Source organism: Lissotriton vulgaris, chromosome 12, assembly GCF_964263255.1.
Source record: "Lissotriton vulgaris chromosome 12, aLisVul1.2, whole genome shotgun sequence".
Taxonomy (NCBI): domain Eukaryota; kingdom Metazoa; phylum Chordata; class Amphibia; order Caudata; family Salamandridae; genus Lissotriton; species Lissotriton vulgaris.
The window spans coordinates 802,624,614-802,639,013 of NC_141700.1; the positions used below are offsets into that span (position 1 = coordinate 802,624,614).

At 45.7% G+C, this 14,400-nt stretch overlaps 1 protein-coding gene across 6 annotated transcripts in view; it reads left to right on the forward strand.

Annotated features, from left to right (window-relative positions):
* The window catches only part of MINK1 (misshapen like kinase 1), a 675,548-nt gene that overhangs the window by 648,374 nt on the left and 12,774 nt on the right, over positions 1 to 14,400 (forward strand). The window lies entirely within an intron of this gene.

Sequence of the window (14,400 nt, forward strand, 5' to 3'; positions counted from 1 at the left end):
TAGCTGACTGCTTATCCATGGATGCCTGCATATATATGGATGCCTGCATATATATGGATGCCTGCATATCTATGGATGCCTGCATATCCCTGAATGCCTGCATATCTATGGATGCCTGCATATCCCTGAATGCCTGCATATCTATGGATGCCTGCATATTTATGAATACCTGCATATGTACGGATGCAAGCCAGATATTTCGGGTCTTGAACTCACGAAGTCCATTTTGGCACTTGTGTGATCTAGTGCAGCTAATCAATTATGATGTTTATGCCTTTGCGACTATAAATCCTGTATTTCTGCATCGTAGGCTCTTCATCGATAGTCATAAATGCTTGAATCATTCCCCACAGGCTGCATGAACCCCATGGCTCCTCTTTATAGTTTTCTTCCATGGAAACCGTATGCTAGAATGTCTTGTCCTTGAGTTTATATACAGATCGCTGGAACGAAAGCCTAACAGATGCCTCATTTTTCCATCAACCCCTGGACTTGTCATCCTTGGTCTGGCTCTTCCCACCTGACGGGGGAAATAAAGAAGAGGGGTATGGACCCTTTGAGGAGGACCCAGACGAGGAACAAATTGGTATGAGTAGCAGGGTGACACCAGTGGCCTGGATACCAACCCAGACTCGGGCATACTGTCTCCTCTACGCCCTGTTGTGGAGGAAGGCGCATCTGTTGCGACCTTGATGCATTGGGTCTTCAAAGGTCCTTGACCTACAACTGCCAGCCGTTGAGATCAAGACCAACGTCTCGACAGCGGTACTTCTTCCGGGGGTGAGCTTTGCCCGGCCCTTAGTTTCATCCTATGAGGCCCTCACACACGTTTTTTGGGAGGCCTGGGCTAAACCTTGCACAGGGGCTTCTGTGCACCGCATGATTGCCTCTTGTGCTCGTCCCGCCCCAGGAGATCAAGCCTTCCTCTCACAGCATCCCTCCCCTGAGAGACTGGTGGTGCAGCCCTATACAGCTAAGGCTAACCCAAGTGCGTTCCCTTCCTCTCCACCGCTTGGCCTTGCGTCAATATTCTCATGCTCTATGGGACTCATTTCCACAGCTGCTGCCCATGCTCCCCAAAAAGGGCAGAGTAAACCTGAACCAAACATAGGTGAACGGTCAGTGAGCTGCTGAGTTTGCCCTCCGGTGTGGACTGGCCCCGATAGAGCCCCTAGCTAGGGCCTTGGACTCTACAGTGGTACTTCGCCACTATGCCTGCTTTTGGGGGGATATCCATTCATCCTTGATTGACATGCCTTTCAATGGTTTCCCAACTATTTGGCAACAAAACTGGCACAGCACTCAAGCGTTTCATGCAAGTGGGGTTACCGCAAGATCCCTGGACCTTTCTCTGACTTCCCGACCACAGTAACAGTCCTTTCATCCCTTCCGTGATGGCAGCTGTGGCGTCTATAGGCGGCATCAATACCACCCTTACAGCCCTGCAGCCTTTCCAGCCTTTTTGTGGTGGGGTAGCAGATCCCCGAGAGAATGCAGGAGCCAGACCCAGTGTGCTGTCCAGTTCCAACCCCTCAGCTACCACAGCCTCCCAGCAGTATTAGTGAGCACTCTCTCCAACGCGACCACCCGGTGGGCAGTAAGAAGAGGCACCACCTGCATCAATGAAATGAAATAAATTCCGCCAGGTGGGTGCTCTAAATTGTGCAGAACCCTTCCATTAGTGGAACCCCCTCCTCCTTTGCCACCATCCCCAGAACGGCTGACTGAGGACCATCTTTACTTGCTCCGTCTGAAAGAGCGAGCTCTGTTGGCCAAAGGAGCCATTGCGAAGATGCCGCCAGCACAAGAAGCAGGGCGGGGTTTGTATTCCCTCTACCATCTCACTCCAAGTAGTCATCACCCCCCTCCAGACTACGGCGAACCTCCGGCACGTGCTAGGGTTCACTCTGAACATGCCAAAGTCACCCCTTACTCATTCTCAAACTCTTCCTTTCATCAGAGCTATCCTGTATTATTTGATGATGATGATGATGCTGATACATTTGTAAAGCGTAACAATACCCTGAGGTCTCTAGGCTCTACTCTTCAGCACATGCGGGTTTAACTCAAGAGGGTTGGGATTATGCCTTAAAAAGCCACGTTTTTAGACCCTTTCTAAACTTTAGTAGCTTTGTCTCTTTCTTGAGTGAGGCTGGTAGAGCTGTTGTGGTGGTAAAGCTCTTACCACCCCACCTAGAACTTTTTTTACTCTAGGGACAACCTGATTCCCAAGCTCGTCTGACCTAAGGGGCCTTGCAGGGATATATGGTTTGAGATAATTTGCCAGCTGCATTGGGCCCAAATTGTTCTGGGATTTGAAGCCAATGCAGAGAGATTTAAGCTGGATGTGCTTTGCTACCGGCAGCCAATGAAGGTGAGACAAGTCTGGGATTCCTAGGAGTACTCTGGCAGCAGCATTTTGCACTATCTGTAGTTTTTGCATGCTGCGCTTGGAAGCGCTGGTGAACAGAGCATTGCAGTCAACTCAACGGCAATGAGCATCAATGAGATATGCAAGCTTCAGTGACCCATCTTAACATTCTGCAGGGGGGGTACCATCATTTTGCGTTCTGCCACTGAATCCTATTTGACACCAAGTAGCGCTGCTATGACCTTACTTGCTCTATTTAACCAGATTAGAGTCTTTCAGGCTGCTAAAACGGCATAGAAAAAGTTGCCACAGTAAGTTTCATTCAGTTAGATACTAGTCATTTCTGGACTGAAAAAAGGTTTTTCCACCAGGGAAAAGGCCGTCCCCACCATTGGAGCTGAACCTAGTACTTCCAAGATTGGTAGGCTCTCCTTTTGAGCTTCTAAAGCATCTCTCGTGAACAAGTTCCTGTTTAATCGCTGTGACCTCGGCTAGAAGAGGCAGCTAGTTAAAATCTTCATAATTTTTCATTCCATTCGGGTTGTTTTAAGAACTCATCCTTCATTCTTCCCCAAAGTTGTTCACATCAGTCAAGCTATTATGTTACCTGCTTTCTTCCCTAACCACCTACTCCCACAGAGAGGGTTCTACGCTCTGGATAAAAACCAAAGAGATCAGAAAAACAAAACAGTTGTTTTAAATGATGGTCCCATGAGATAATCCTTCACAAGATGGTTTGTGGCTCATATATAGTCTCATGCTTCCGGCTTTCAAACCAGCCAACAACAGGAAAACCCAAAGCCCACTCCACCACAGAGAAAGCGGCTCCTACAGCCTGGATAAGAAATGTTCCTACTTCAGACTTTCGTAGAAATGCAACTTTTGAATCAGTCCATACGTGTACAAGGCATTATTTGCTTATAGTCTGATACCCGAGCAGGGGGCAAAGTAGGGCAGGAACTCTCAGGAATCTTATAAAATAAGAGCCTTTTGTTTTTCTAAACAGAATGTATGCCTAAATGAGGTATATTTGTGTGTACGTCTGCTGTAAGCTCTTAGCTTGCTGCTCTGTTCAAGCACTTGGGTGTCAGTGAATATCCTGCGATGCAGAAGAGGTGACTTGCCTGGAGGCCGGGTTCCTCATTGATTGAAGGAATCTTCATTGAAATCATAGACACTCGTCCTCATCCCTGGGGGGCTTTAACACTGGGCAGTTATTTAAACATACTCGTACTCTATACTATCCCCTAAATTAGAACTCCTCCAGAGAGGCAATTGTACAATGCATTCTGGGAAGACGTGCACCCCCCCCCCTCCCAGTTTCAAAGAGACAAATTATTTTTTTCCTCTGTGTTCAATGTGAGCTCAACAAGCTCAGATTTGGCTTTGTCTTCACTGCTGAAAGAGGCTTTCTCTGCATTTCTGCGAGGATAATCTGGAGAGTTATTCCAAACATCTATAGAAAAGCGAGGCATCTGCTGGCTTTCATTCCACTGATCTGTATATGAATGTCTGGACAAAGATCTTCTATGTTACTGTTTCCAAGGAAGGTGACTATATGAAAAGGTGTTCTGTGGCCTGCACACCCAGCGATTATTCAAGCATTTATGGCTTCAATAAATATATTTAAAATGCAGAACGAGGACTGCAGGTACCAGAGCCTTTCTTTTTGCACTACTGTCCCTTCACCCCAGCCTCACTCCCCTACTTCTTTGTCACAAACCAAGAATACAGCATATACCCTTCCTTCACTTGCCCTCCTTTCATGGTCATTTTCACTTCACCCATTTGGAAAAGGTAAACCACAGACAATTCTGTACTAACATACATGTTCATCTGTTGTTCTGCTCACCATCCTCTGCATCTGGATGGGACAGGCCTGCTCCAGCAGGTAAGGCGGGAACACACTTCTTTAAAAGATCCCTGTCGCTGCAAGAGCTTTGGAGTCTCCATGTTGGAGTGTTCCTCCACGCGTACAAGCCTCAAATCCTGTTGATGCATCACCACTGCAACACCCACCCTTTCTCTTTTGCGTGCAGGAATCGGCTTGGCTGGCACTTCACCCTTTTACAACAGTTCTGTACTTCTTTTGCTGTTTGGCATTTTTAGAAGCATGTTCTTATGCGTTTTGGTTTTATAGTGACTTAAAAGAAGAACTTGTCTGCCTCTGCACTTTGTCTTCACAACGGGCTTCACGCATTGCCTAGGTTGCAGCACGCAGTTCTTGGATGCTGAATAGCACAGGCTCTGTAGCTCATATTTGTAGACCTGTATCTTGAGAGTTTCTGTGACTTCTGTTCTGGAATCCACCACAGCTTGCTGAGGAACCAATCTGTTGGTGTCCAGGAAGAGGCTGGCACTGAACTATACCTGGGCCAGGACCCAATCTGTAGCTTCTAGTCAAGAGGGATAGAGTTCTGGGAACAGTTGTGTAGTCGTTCGTGCCTGGTAGTCATTCTTGCTTGTTGGTATCTCCAAGAGGGTTGCCTCTTCCGTTTCAAAGCTTTTTACTTCTCATTTAGACGGAACGTCCTCAAGGTGCTCACACCTGTGAGCGCCTTCCAGAGGGAAATTGTTAAGACTTGGGATCCTGCATCAGGGGGGGACCTCCCCGGGCAGAGCTTGGTTGTACGGGCTTCCTATGCCAATCTCAATCTATGTTAACACCTCATGTTCCACCGAAAGAGGTTTGAAACGGTGTGAGCCTCTAAAGGATAAAGATACTCACTCCGGTCACTAGGGTCTGCCTGCATTTAGGAAATGGTCACCCATGGGTGCCAGTCTGCCTGACCTCTTGAGATCCAGGCGAGTATGGCATGGGCTCTGCAGAACAATCCATGCAGATGGGCTCCGCTTTGCATTCCGTGAAGTCAGCTGATTACGGCAGCATTTGTGGGTATGTGCAACTCGCTTCTCCATCGACGTACATCTGGTCATGGAGTCCAGTAATGTAGACTTTCCATGCATCAAGGTTCCTGTTCGGATGCCAACCCACATAGTTATACACATCTTCATTTATTTGTAAATTATTTTCAGGGTATTCATTTCAGCTTTTTCCATTTTTAAGCGCAAGTTCAATTTACTTTATACTTTAGTACTTTCTTGTTATTATTAGTTTTCACTTTCCAACATTTGCTCTACGTTTTCTTTAACGTATTGAAAGTGTTTGTTAAGTTCAAACTTGGGCTAATGTACTTCTCACCATTCCGTGCATTTTAATGTTTGTCGCAGCTTATTTCCTTGCCTTTTCATCCTTTGAAAGAGGAGGCAAGAGTTTCCAGGCCATGCCCTATAATGCTTAGCCATTGTATGTACACTCTGTGTCCTTATAGGGTCGGTGATTAACTTTTTGTAGATTTTCAGAGGTATCATTGTGATAAGGCAAGCGGAAAACAGGCCATTCCTTATTGTCAAGCGGTGCCACAGACTGGCAGAAAATCCTGCCCCGGTTGGATTTTGGGCCAACACTTCGATATAAAAATGTCTTGTACTCCGGCTCTGTTAGGAGTATGCTGCACCGGATTGTGTGCTCACAGCCACCTGCTCCTTAGCTTATACCTTTACCAAATCTTCCTGCCGTGTTTCAGAGCAGCAGGATAGGCCTGTCACAGGCATACTCCAATCCTTTCTCCTGCAAGATTCAGTTATTCAGATCCTCAACCCTTCACCTTCGGTGATGCTCGGAAGTGTCAATCCGAAGGAGTGGCGAACCATTCGGAGAACACGGTTGGTACATTTGGTAACATCCTGTCTGATGGATGCCCGGGCTCCTGCACTGCCCCGCAGCCCCCTCATGCATCCTCTTGAAGATGTGGATCTTGAATTTTATTTCACTTTTCTGTGTTTACTTTGCCTCCATCCTCTATTTTTTAAACCCTGTGGATGCTAAGAGAATTCACCCCAAACTGATGCCCCCAGCATGTGGGGTCCTTGTATGGGACTGGCAGCAAGACACATGGTGTGATATCGGAAGGTGCTACTTCATACTGACAATGAATACTTTCGGAGGATTTCTGGCGGCTGCAACAATTGCAGTCCTATAATTCCTGGAAGACAGAATATGTTCACAAAATGTAAACCTGGTGCCATCATCGCCTTATCTTTGGACACATGCACCATGGTTCCTCAAAGATGGATTTTTAACTTCTTTCCCAGTCTTCAGAGCGCAGGGAGTGGTGCAATGTGAAAGAACGTGCATCAGAGAAAGGAGATTTCAAAACAAACCTCAGGACTTGCAAGTGTTACGGCCGCTTGCATCTCTCCTGTGCCCTAGCACATTTCTGTGTAAGGATTTTGCAGTTCTTTTGCTGAGCACGAGGCATCACTACAGCATTACAGTGGAAGAAGACTTTCGCCCCTGCCGCATGTTGGAGTTTTTAATGGTGGACTCCAATGTCCAACCGCTTTTAGGAGGCACCTTATGGGCTCTGACTCCTCACGTCATTGTGACAACATAGGTATCCTCATTTGACTGAGGAGCACTTTGCAAACGTCGGTGGGGCTCTTAAATTCCAAACTCTCCTGCGTAGATATGGCCTCATGCTATAAAATTGTTTCTTCCTCCCAGGAAAAACTGATGCACTTAAGTGTAAGCGTGCCCGATGCTGAGCACAGGCATGATGCTGAGGTGTGTAAGATTGATAGCATTGTGCTTTTCGTACATGTTATCTCCACTATGACTAACAGCCCCCCTCTACCTGCTAGTCCACTAGGCAGTCACTCAGTGCCTGTCAGAAAGGTTTGTCACTTGTCACTGCCGGTACTCTGTTCTGCCCCTCTTCAGCTGAAATCTGGATCACCAATGATCTGCCCACGTTGATTCCAAAGTGCCCTCCCCCTTCGCTCGCACCATCTCCCTGTCCTGTTAAGGATCCATCTTTCTATTCGGGCATGTTCCTGATTGCGTCTACACCCCTTTGAAAAAAGCTTGGCCTGGGTACAAGGATTCAATTACCCTAACTCGTTCACTCCGCTTCCAGCTTTTTTAAAAACATGGGATGCTTTCTTGCCAAAACGGCTTCCCTTGTATCCCATGATCTCCTTGGCTGGACAGGTTTCTGGACGGGATACGGCACGGAGGCTGACCTGGTTTCAGCCGCTGACTATTTTACTCAAGGGATCTTGTGTCTCTGATAGCCTATTGCTGTTGGACCTGTCCATTGCATTTGACACAGTGGACCATTCCATCTTAATTACTCCTCTTAATTATAACAGGTTTACCAATTCAGCCCTCTCTTTACATGGTCGTTTGCAAACAGTCATGTTGGCCCCTTTCCGTTCTAAGGAATGCCGGATATGATGCAGCAAAGATCCGAACAATTGCCAGTCCTGAGTTCTATTTACCACACCATTTAACACTTAAGGCCACAGTAAATATATCAATGGTCTCAATGAAAGATGAATTTCTCAAAATTATTTAAACCTTATTTTTGCTTAGTAAACTATACTATTCCGTACAAATAACTCGCCAATGGAAACACAACAGTTACAAGAACAAACATGAATTGTTTTATCACATCAAAACTTCATAAAAGACACCTCACCCATTCAATGTTCTCACCCATCTATATCACACTCACTACCGAATCATAATCCTGACCGCCTTCCTCTCAGAGACTGCCAGCAGTACAACCATGAGTGACAACCAACTTTTTTAAGTTCAACTTGATAAAACTGAAATTTTATCTTGGGTGCCAGCAATTTAGTCTGGTGGTCTTCACCTCTGGGAGCTCCCCTGCTCAGTGCCACCAGCTGGAAGGTCTGGGCTTCTTCTGTGACCAAAACCTTCTTTCACTTCGATCCAAAAACATGTAACCCCTGTTATCCGGCACTCAAAGCCTGGAGAACAGTCTTGCTCTTTCTCTTCTGGGACAAGTGGACAGTGGTCATCATTATGTCTCGGCTCCACTATGGGTGTGCTGTCAAGATCTGGTTTCCTGACTTTTAACATTGTCAGGCTGCAGGGGATCCAAAAGATGCCTCTGCGCGTACAGCTGATCTTTTGAATTTGTATTGTCCGAAGCGTGTTGTGCGCAGCATTGGATCCCGTAAGAGAACACATCCAGGTCAAGGTCCTCTGACTGGTTCATTGGGCCTGTTATCTCCAAACCAAACTTCTGACTGCTCTAATGTCTCCTTATAATCGAGGGAAACTCCTCAGACCATGTCTCTTCCACTGGTTTCCCTCCCAGGGAACAGTCCTTCAGAATCCTGGACCCTAGACTCTGGAACCAACTAACACCTTGGCCTTTGCCAGACCGCCTCTTACCAGATGTTGTGTAGAAAGCTGAAAGCTTCCAGCTTCTTTGTTCCTCTTTCCTGCTCCTGTAGGATTGCTTTTTTTTCAAGTCTGACAATTTAGTCTGTTTTCTTTGCTCACCTCCTTCATAGGGTCTGCTGTTTTAGGGCCTGTATGCCTACTGTTGATAGTTTGGAAAAGACACACAATTGATGGACGGAATGCAGAACAAATCAAAACATTCACTCCCCATTCAAGAGATCTGGGTTAAATTCATCATTCTTTTTCTCACCATGCCACTCCAGTGTAGACCTGGCTGTATGCAAATCAGTCTTGACCTGGTGCATCATGGGAACAGTTTGGGCTCTAACATAATATATATGTATATTTTTGTTTTCCAATAACTTCTGGGTAACAGGAATATTGCCCAGTGCTACTGGTCCCCACCAGTTTTGTAAATATAATATATTAAAAACCTTACTGAGAAATTCTCAACAGTACACTATAAACATTAAGGATTCTTGAAATGTTTCGTTGAATCTTATTTATTCATTTGATTAATCGAATAACACAGTAATACAGCCAGCAAATGTTTCACGATCAGTTGCACTTCTTCTGGACTATTAAACTTAAAAAACATCAATCAGTATTTATCGTACATCAATACAAAACCATATGTTAAAACAATTGTAAAGTAAACAGTATTTCCCTTTTGTTTTCTAAACAATTCATATTCCTATTTACAAGTGTATTGCCTATACATCCATATTCTTTTTCTAAGCAGCATAAAATTCATATTCATCAAATTAACCTAAATTACATTGTAATGTGGCACATAGACACTCGACCAATAATAGATTTAAAAAAGATTTTCTAAAAATATTTTATTAGCTATTTGTACTTGCACCTTTTTTCCAAGGGTATCTTTGTTATACTCAAAAACCCTTAAGTCTCAATACAAAACTGTAAAATCTACGTTCTATTAAAAATGAATTGTATGCTATGCAAATTACCTCTCACTTTTATACTTGTTGTTCAATGAGCTGATTCAAAACCAATGAGGTATTTCTTTCCGTCTATAGTATTTACAAATGTATACCTCTGGAGAGGAAAAATACAATGATGATTTTATTGCAGTGTTATGAATGTCATCTATAGTGGTCTTTTCTATGTATGTATCTAGACTTACTATGTCAATAGGGTTGCTGTTCAACCCTTTTCTTATATATCCTATTCTTGGTTCTCATCTGCCCCTTCCACTCATTCCGTAGTTTGTAGTAAAAGCAGTTATGTGAAGGAAAAGTAAGTACTTTCTTAGCGCGAGTACTTTTTAAATCACCTTTTGTGATCTTCCTAATAAAATATACCATGATTATCAACGTTCTCGCCTGTGGATCATTCTTCAATCATCTTTAAACATGCATCGAGCCAAGACCATATAATATGAGATCAATCCACCTGATTAGAGATACTACAAATGAAACGGAACAATGCAATGTCAAGAACCGATAAATGTTCTTATTCTGCAACACGGTTTGCATCCTCATGCGCAAGTATCTAGATAGGTCTAGTTGCCGACTCGCTCTCTGCTTGAAGTTACCACCAACTTGATCATATTGCTCATTATGGAAGATAAAATATGGCTGCAGTTCATATTAGCCTACGTTCTATATTTATAAAGACATCATTCAATGGTCAATTTTTTGTTAAAAAAGGGGAAGGAAGAACTTATGTTTAGCCTCTTCCACTTCTCTTGTCATTTTTTAAAATAAGCATCTTTAAGTTTCAGCCCCCTCTGGAAACCCTCCAGAAACCATTGCACATTAATTAGCGTATTCTTCGGTCTATATTAATTAGGACCTCAAGCTCAAATAGATGTATGTTAACAGAGAGATGAAAGACCTCATGCTAACACTTACATTTCTCCTTTTCATTTTTTAAATAAGCATTTATTAGTTAAAATCCCCTCGAGTCCCTTCAAAAGCCACTGCTTCTTTGTTAACGCGTTTCCCTGTAACAGCTCTGAAACCCGCTCGCTCTCACCCACAAAATCATTAAATTTTCCACCATTTACTGATAGTTAAACTGCAAGTACAATTTTAATCTAATTAAAAAAAAGCTAAAGCCTAACCCCACAGACTTTAATGTCTATCGTCACTCACCGCACACCTATTTCTCTATACGTCCATTCTCTCGTACGTTTCAAGATGCAAGTTGTGTGGCGGGCCTGACCTTCTATTTATACTGCGTCTCAAATTGGATGCATTAGACCTGTGTACGTGCAAAAATCTCATGTTATTTAAAGGAAACCTCCTCTCCAGTGCATCTTAATCTAGATGGAAATTATGTATTCTTATTAAGGTTGAAAGTCCCTTCCCTGAGTTTTCGAAACCTAGTTGCTGTTTTTACATACCATTTTCGATTAGTTTATATACCTTGTGCAATTTTTGTATCGTCTATTCTTTACAGTAAGTATAATTCACTTTGGTAAACATTAAGATAATGCTGGATTTTTCTTTAACAAATTTCCCATTATACTTAAAGCTCCTAACTGAACAAAGATAAGAATTTAAAAACATTTGTGACAAGAAATATTTCTTTAGTTAACTTAGAGGTCCGTATATGGAGGCTTGAATCCTATATGCTACTCTTTACTTCTTACTACTTCTGCTTGCAACTACCCTGCACTATGAAACAATCATCTAATGTTTGAAGTGCTAGTGTTTCTCAAATGACTATTTTCAGCATCTTGACTGGTCCATTAACATAGTGTTTCAATTCTATTTGGGAACAACTTGTGTAGGAAGGTACCTCCTGACTATGGTTGCCCCCAACTTTTTGCCCTGTGTTTTAGCTAGTTTTGGACATAGTCGACCTGGGATCCTGCCAATCAGGACCCCAGGCCTACTGCTCTCTCTGTAAAATGGATTCCATGTACCCTAGGTGCATTTCCAATTGGTACTGGGCCACCTTATCAGACCCTGTAACTCAGGGCATAGGTGTACCCAGAGCCGCCAGGGGCTGCAGCATGTATTATGCCACCCCTGGCTGGCCTCCTAAATTTGACACAACTGGCTGCATGACAGCTGGGGCGAAGTCGTGTAATCACACTTTGCTTTAGATATAGTAGCCCTATATCTAACCATACAATGGACACCCGAGTTCCTATCAGTCACTCCTATGGCAGGCCTTGACAATCCTGAAGGCAGAGTGCATGGGCTCGTGTGAACTAGGCTCTGGCCCGAGCCGAGCCCGGTTGCAGCTTGCGGAACCAAGATCCAATGGCTGTTCCATGGTAACGCGTACCACATCGGTAACTTCGGTGTCGCGTTATCAAGACATGTCGAGTAAGGTGTCATACGAATCGGGATGCTGCCCTCTCACCAACTCTGGCGACGAGGTTAGCATTCCGCCCTTCTAGAGGGACACGACATGTACGTAACTGTGAACCCCGGTTAAAGTTAACTAAAGCCTCAGTTCCACAAAATGGATGCTGCCACCACAGACACGAGTCTGACCTCCTGCTGCTGGGAGTCCTTCCAGCGAGGAGCGCTTGGACAAAGGGTTTCCTGTCGAGGGCGGTGTTCGCACCGTCCCAGACAGGGTTTGTGTATTCTGGGTAGGTAGGGCTTTTGCGAGAAGGTGACTGCGGAGTGGCACCCCGGTGCTCACTACGCATCTGCCGGTCAGAACCAGTTCCAGGGGCGCCAGCCCTGGCCTGGGGAAAGTCCGGCAGGGGAGAGGGGTGTAACTACCCCCCTTCCTGGTCCCACCCTTAGGGCAGGACCTAGTCATGTACCCACCCCTTTCTTTAGAATAAAGGCCGGAGCGGGGACCCTTCCAAATTAGATCATCTTTGAATCAAGAACTACTTTCTACGAAAGGACACTCAAGACTCTTCTCAAGATTTCTCCCTTGTGACTAAGGAGTAGTCACCCTGCATCAGCGGGCACCATCTAAGAACTCTGCGGTTTGCTGCAAGTCCTTCCTCAAGGATCCGACGGCCCAGCTCGACGAGAACCGGCTTCCCTGGCACCTCTGACCTCTACCCACGTCATCAGCTCAGCTGTGATCTGTGGGTGCGACGAGACCTCGAGGGACCGGCCATCATCAAAACCTGCACGCTTTCTTAAACAGCACGACCATCGAAGTAATTCCCTGGTGAGTGCTCTGGGGTCCGAGAAGCCCCGACCCTGAGCCGCTCCAGCACCGAAGTGCAGTCTCCCAGCATCTCCACGATCTGCGTGGGGCCCTTCTGCTCGCTGCTCAGCACGTTGTCTGGTCACTAGCCGCTGGTTTGTGCCCTTCTGTGACGACATCCGACAATCAACGCTGCTGGTCTGGTTGCTCCAGACTGGCCCTTGCTTCCATCTTTGAGAGAAGCACCCCGGACCCTCCTGGTCCACTCAAGACGCCATCTTAGGCCCACCACGTGGCCCTGAGATCTGCCAAGGCTTGTTGCCCCATCCGGGGCCTAGCGACGCCGACAGCATCATCCTTCGTGGGACAGCTCGCACCTCCACCGTGGTCGCCGACAACGCCCCCTGGTCCGTGAGACTGCAGAGCCTAGCGTCGCCCACTCACCTGGTCGAGGTGACGGCCAACCGGTGCCCTCCTGGTACCCTCTGACTACTGGCTAGTAGTACGAACTTGGTCCCCTCTGCTTTCAGGTATCAACGATCTCTGATCCAGGCTTGGATCTCTACGAACTATTCATCACTGGTCGCCGGCCAGCAACTCTTTTTCTTCCGGCTCCTGGCTCGTCAGCGAAGACCCCGACGCCTGTAAGACTTGTGCAGCCGCAGCCCTCGTGGCTAGGTAACTCGGCATTTCGGTGCCTGCATAGCCTCTTTACTCTAGGGTCCTGAGTCCCTCGCTTCCGACTTGCCTTATCGGGTCCGCCCGAGACCTTAAACTTTCCGTGTCCTCGGACACTTGTGTTAATTGTGCACTTGAAGTATTTTCCTAAGAGATTTGGTTTGTGCTTAGTACCCTGTCCTCATAAAGAGTACAGGGCTGTTGTGATTCTTAATAAATATCCTGTTTATTTTCATAACACTTGTGTGGTGTCCTTTCACTCGGTGTTCAAGGGGTACATGTGTGGTAAACAGCTGGCTTAACACGCCCTCTCGAGTCTTTAGCCTTAGACTGCTCGTATCCACGCTACTAGGATAGCTGGTCTTTAGGTTGACTTACAACCAAACACCATAAGGGTCGTTTGGAACGATACATAGCGGTCGCTAGAATAGCGAACGCTGCATATCGGGCCAACTTCTCACAACTATACTATATATTTCCTTGCTATGCTATGCTTTTTAAAACCTGCACTGTTCGATACTTTTAAATTTGCGTCATTGTAATTGCGCAGCTGTATTCTGCCGTTGTTTAAATCTAAGCGCTGCTACTGCTGTCACTTGGGGATTAGATAGGCTTACCTGCATCTAAATTGTGCCCCCACAAGCCGCGTTTGCGAGACTGAGTTAGGGGTCCCTGGTCCTGGTGATTCGTCCGCCATCTTGGGTAGGTAGTGACGCTCTGAGACATTCTCAGGCGCCATATTGGTTGGGTTAGAGGCTCGAGCAGCCGGAAGCCCGCACTTGGAGAGCTTATAAAAGCTGCTCCTAGCCCTCGTCTTTCAGACCTTTCCTGACATCACGCGCATTACTTCGGATTCTTGTTTTTAAAACCTGCACTGTTCGATACTTTTAAATTTGCGTCATTGTAATTGCGCAGCTGTATTCTGCCGTTGTTTAAATCTAAGCGCTGCTACTGCTGTCACTTGGGGATTAGA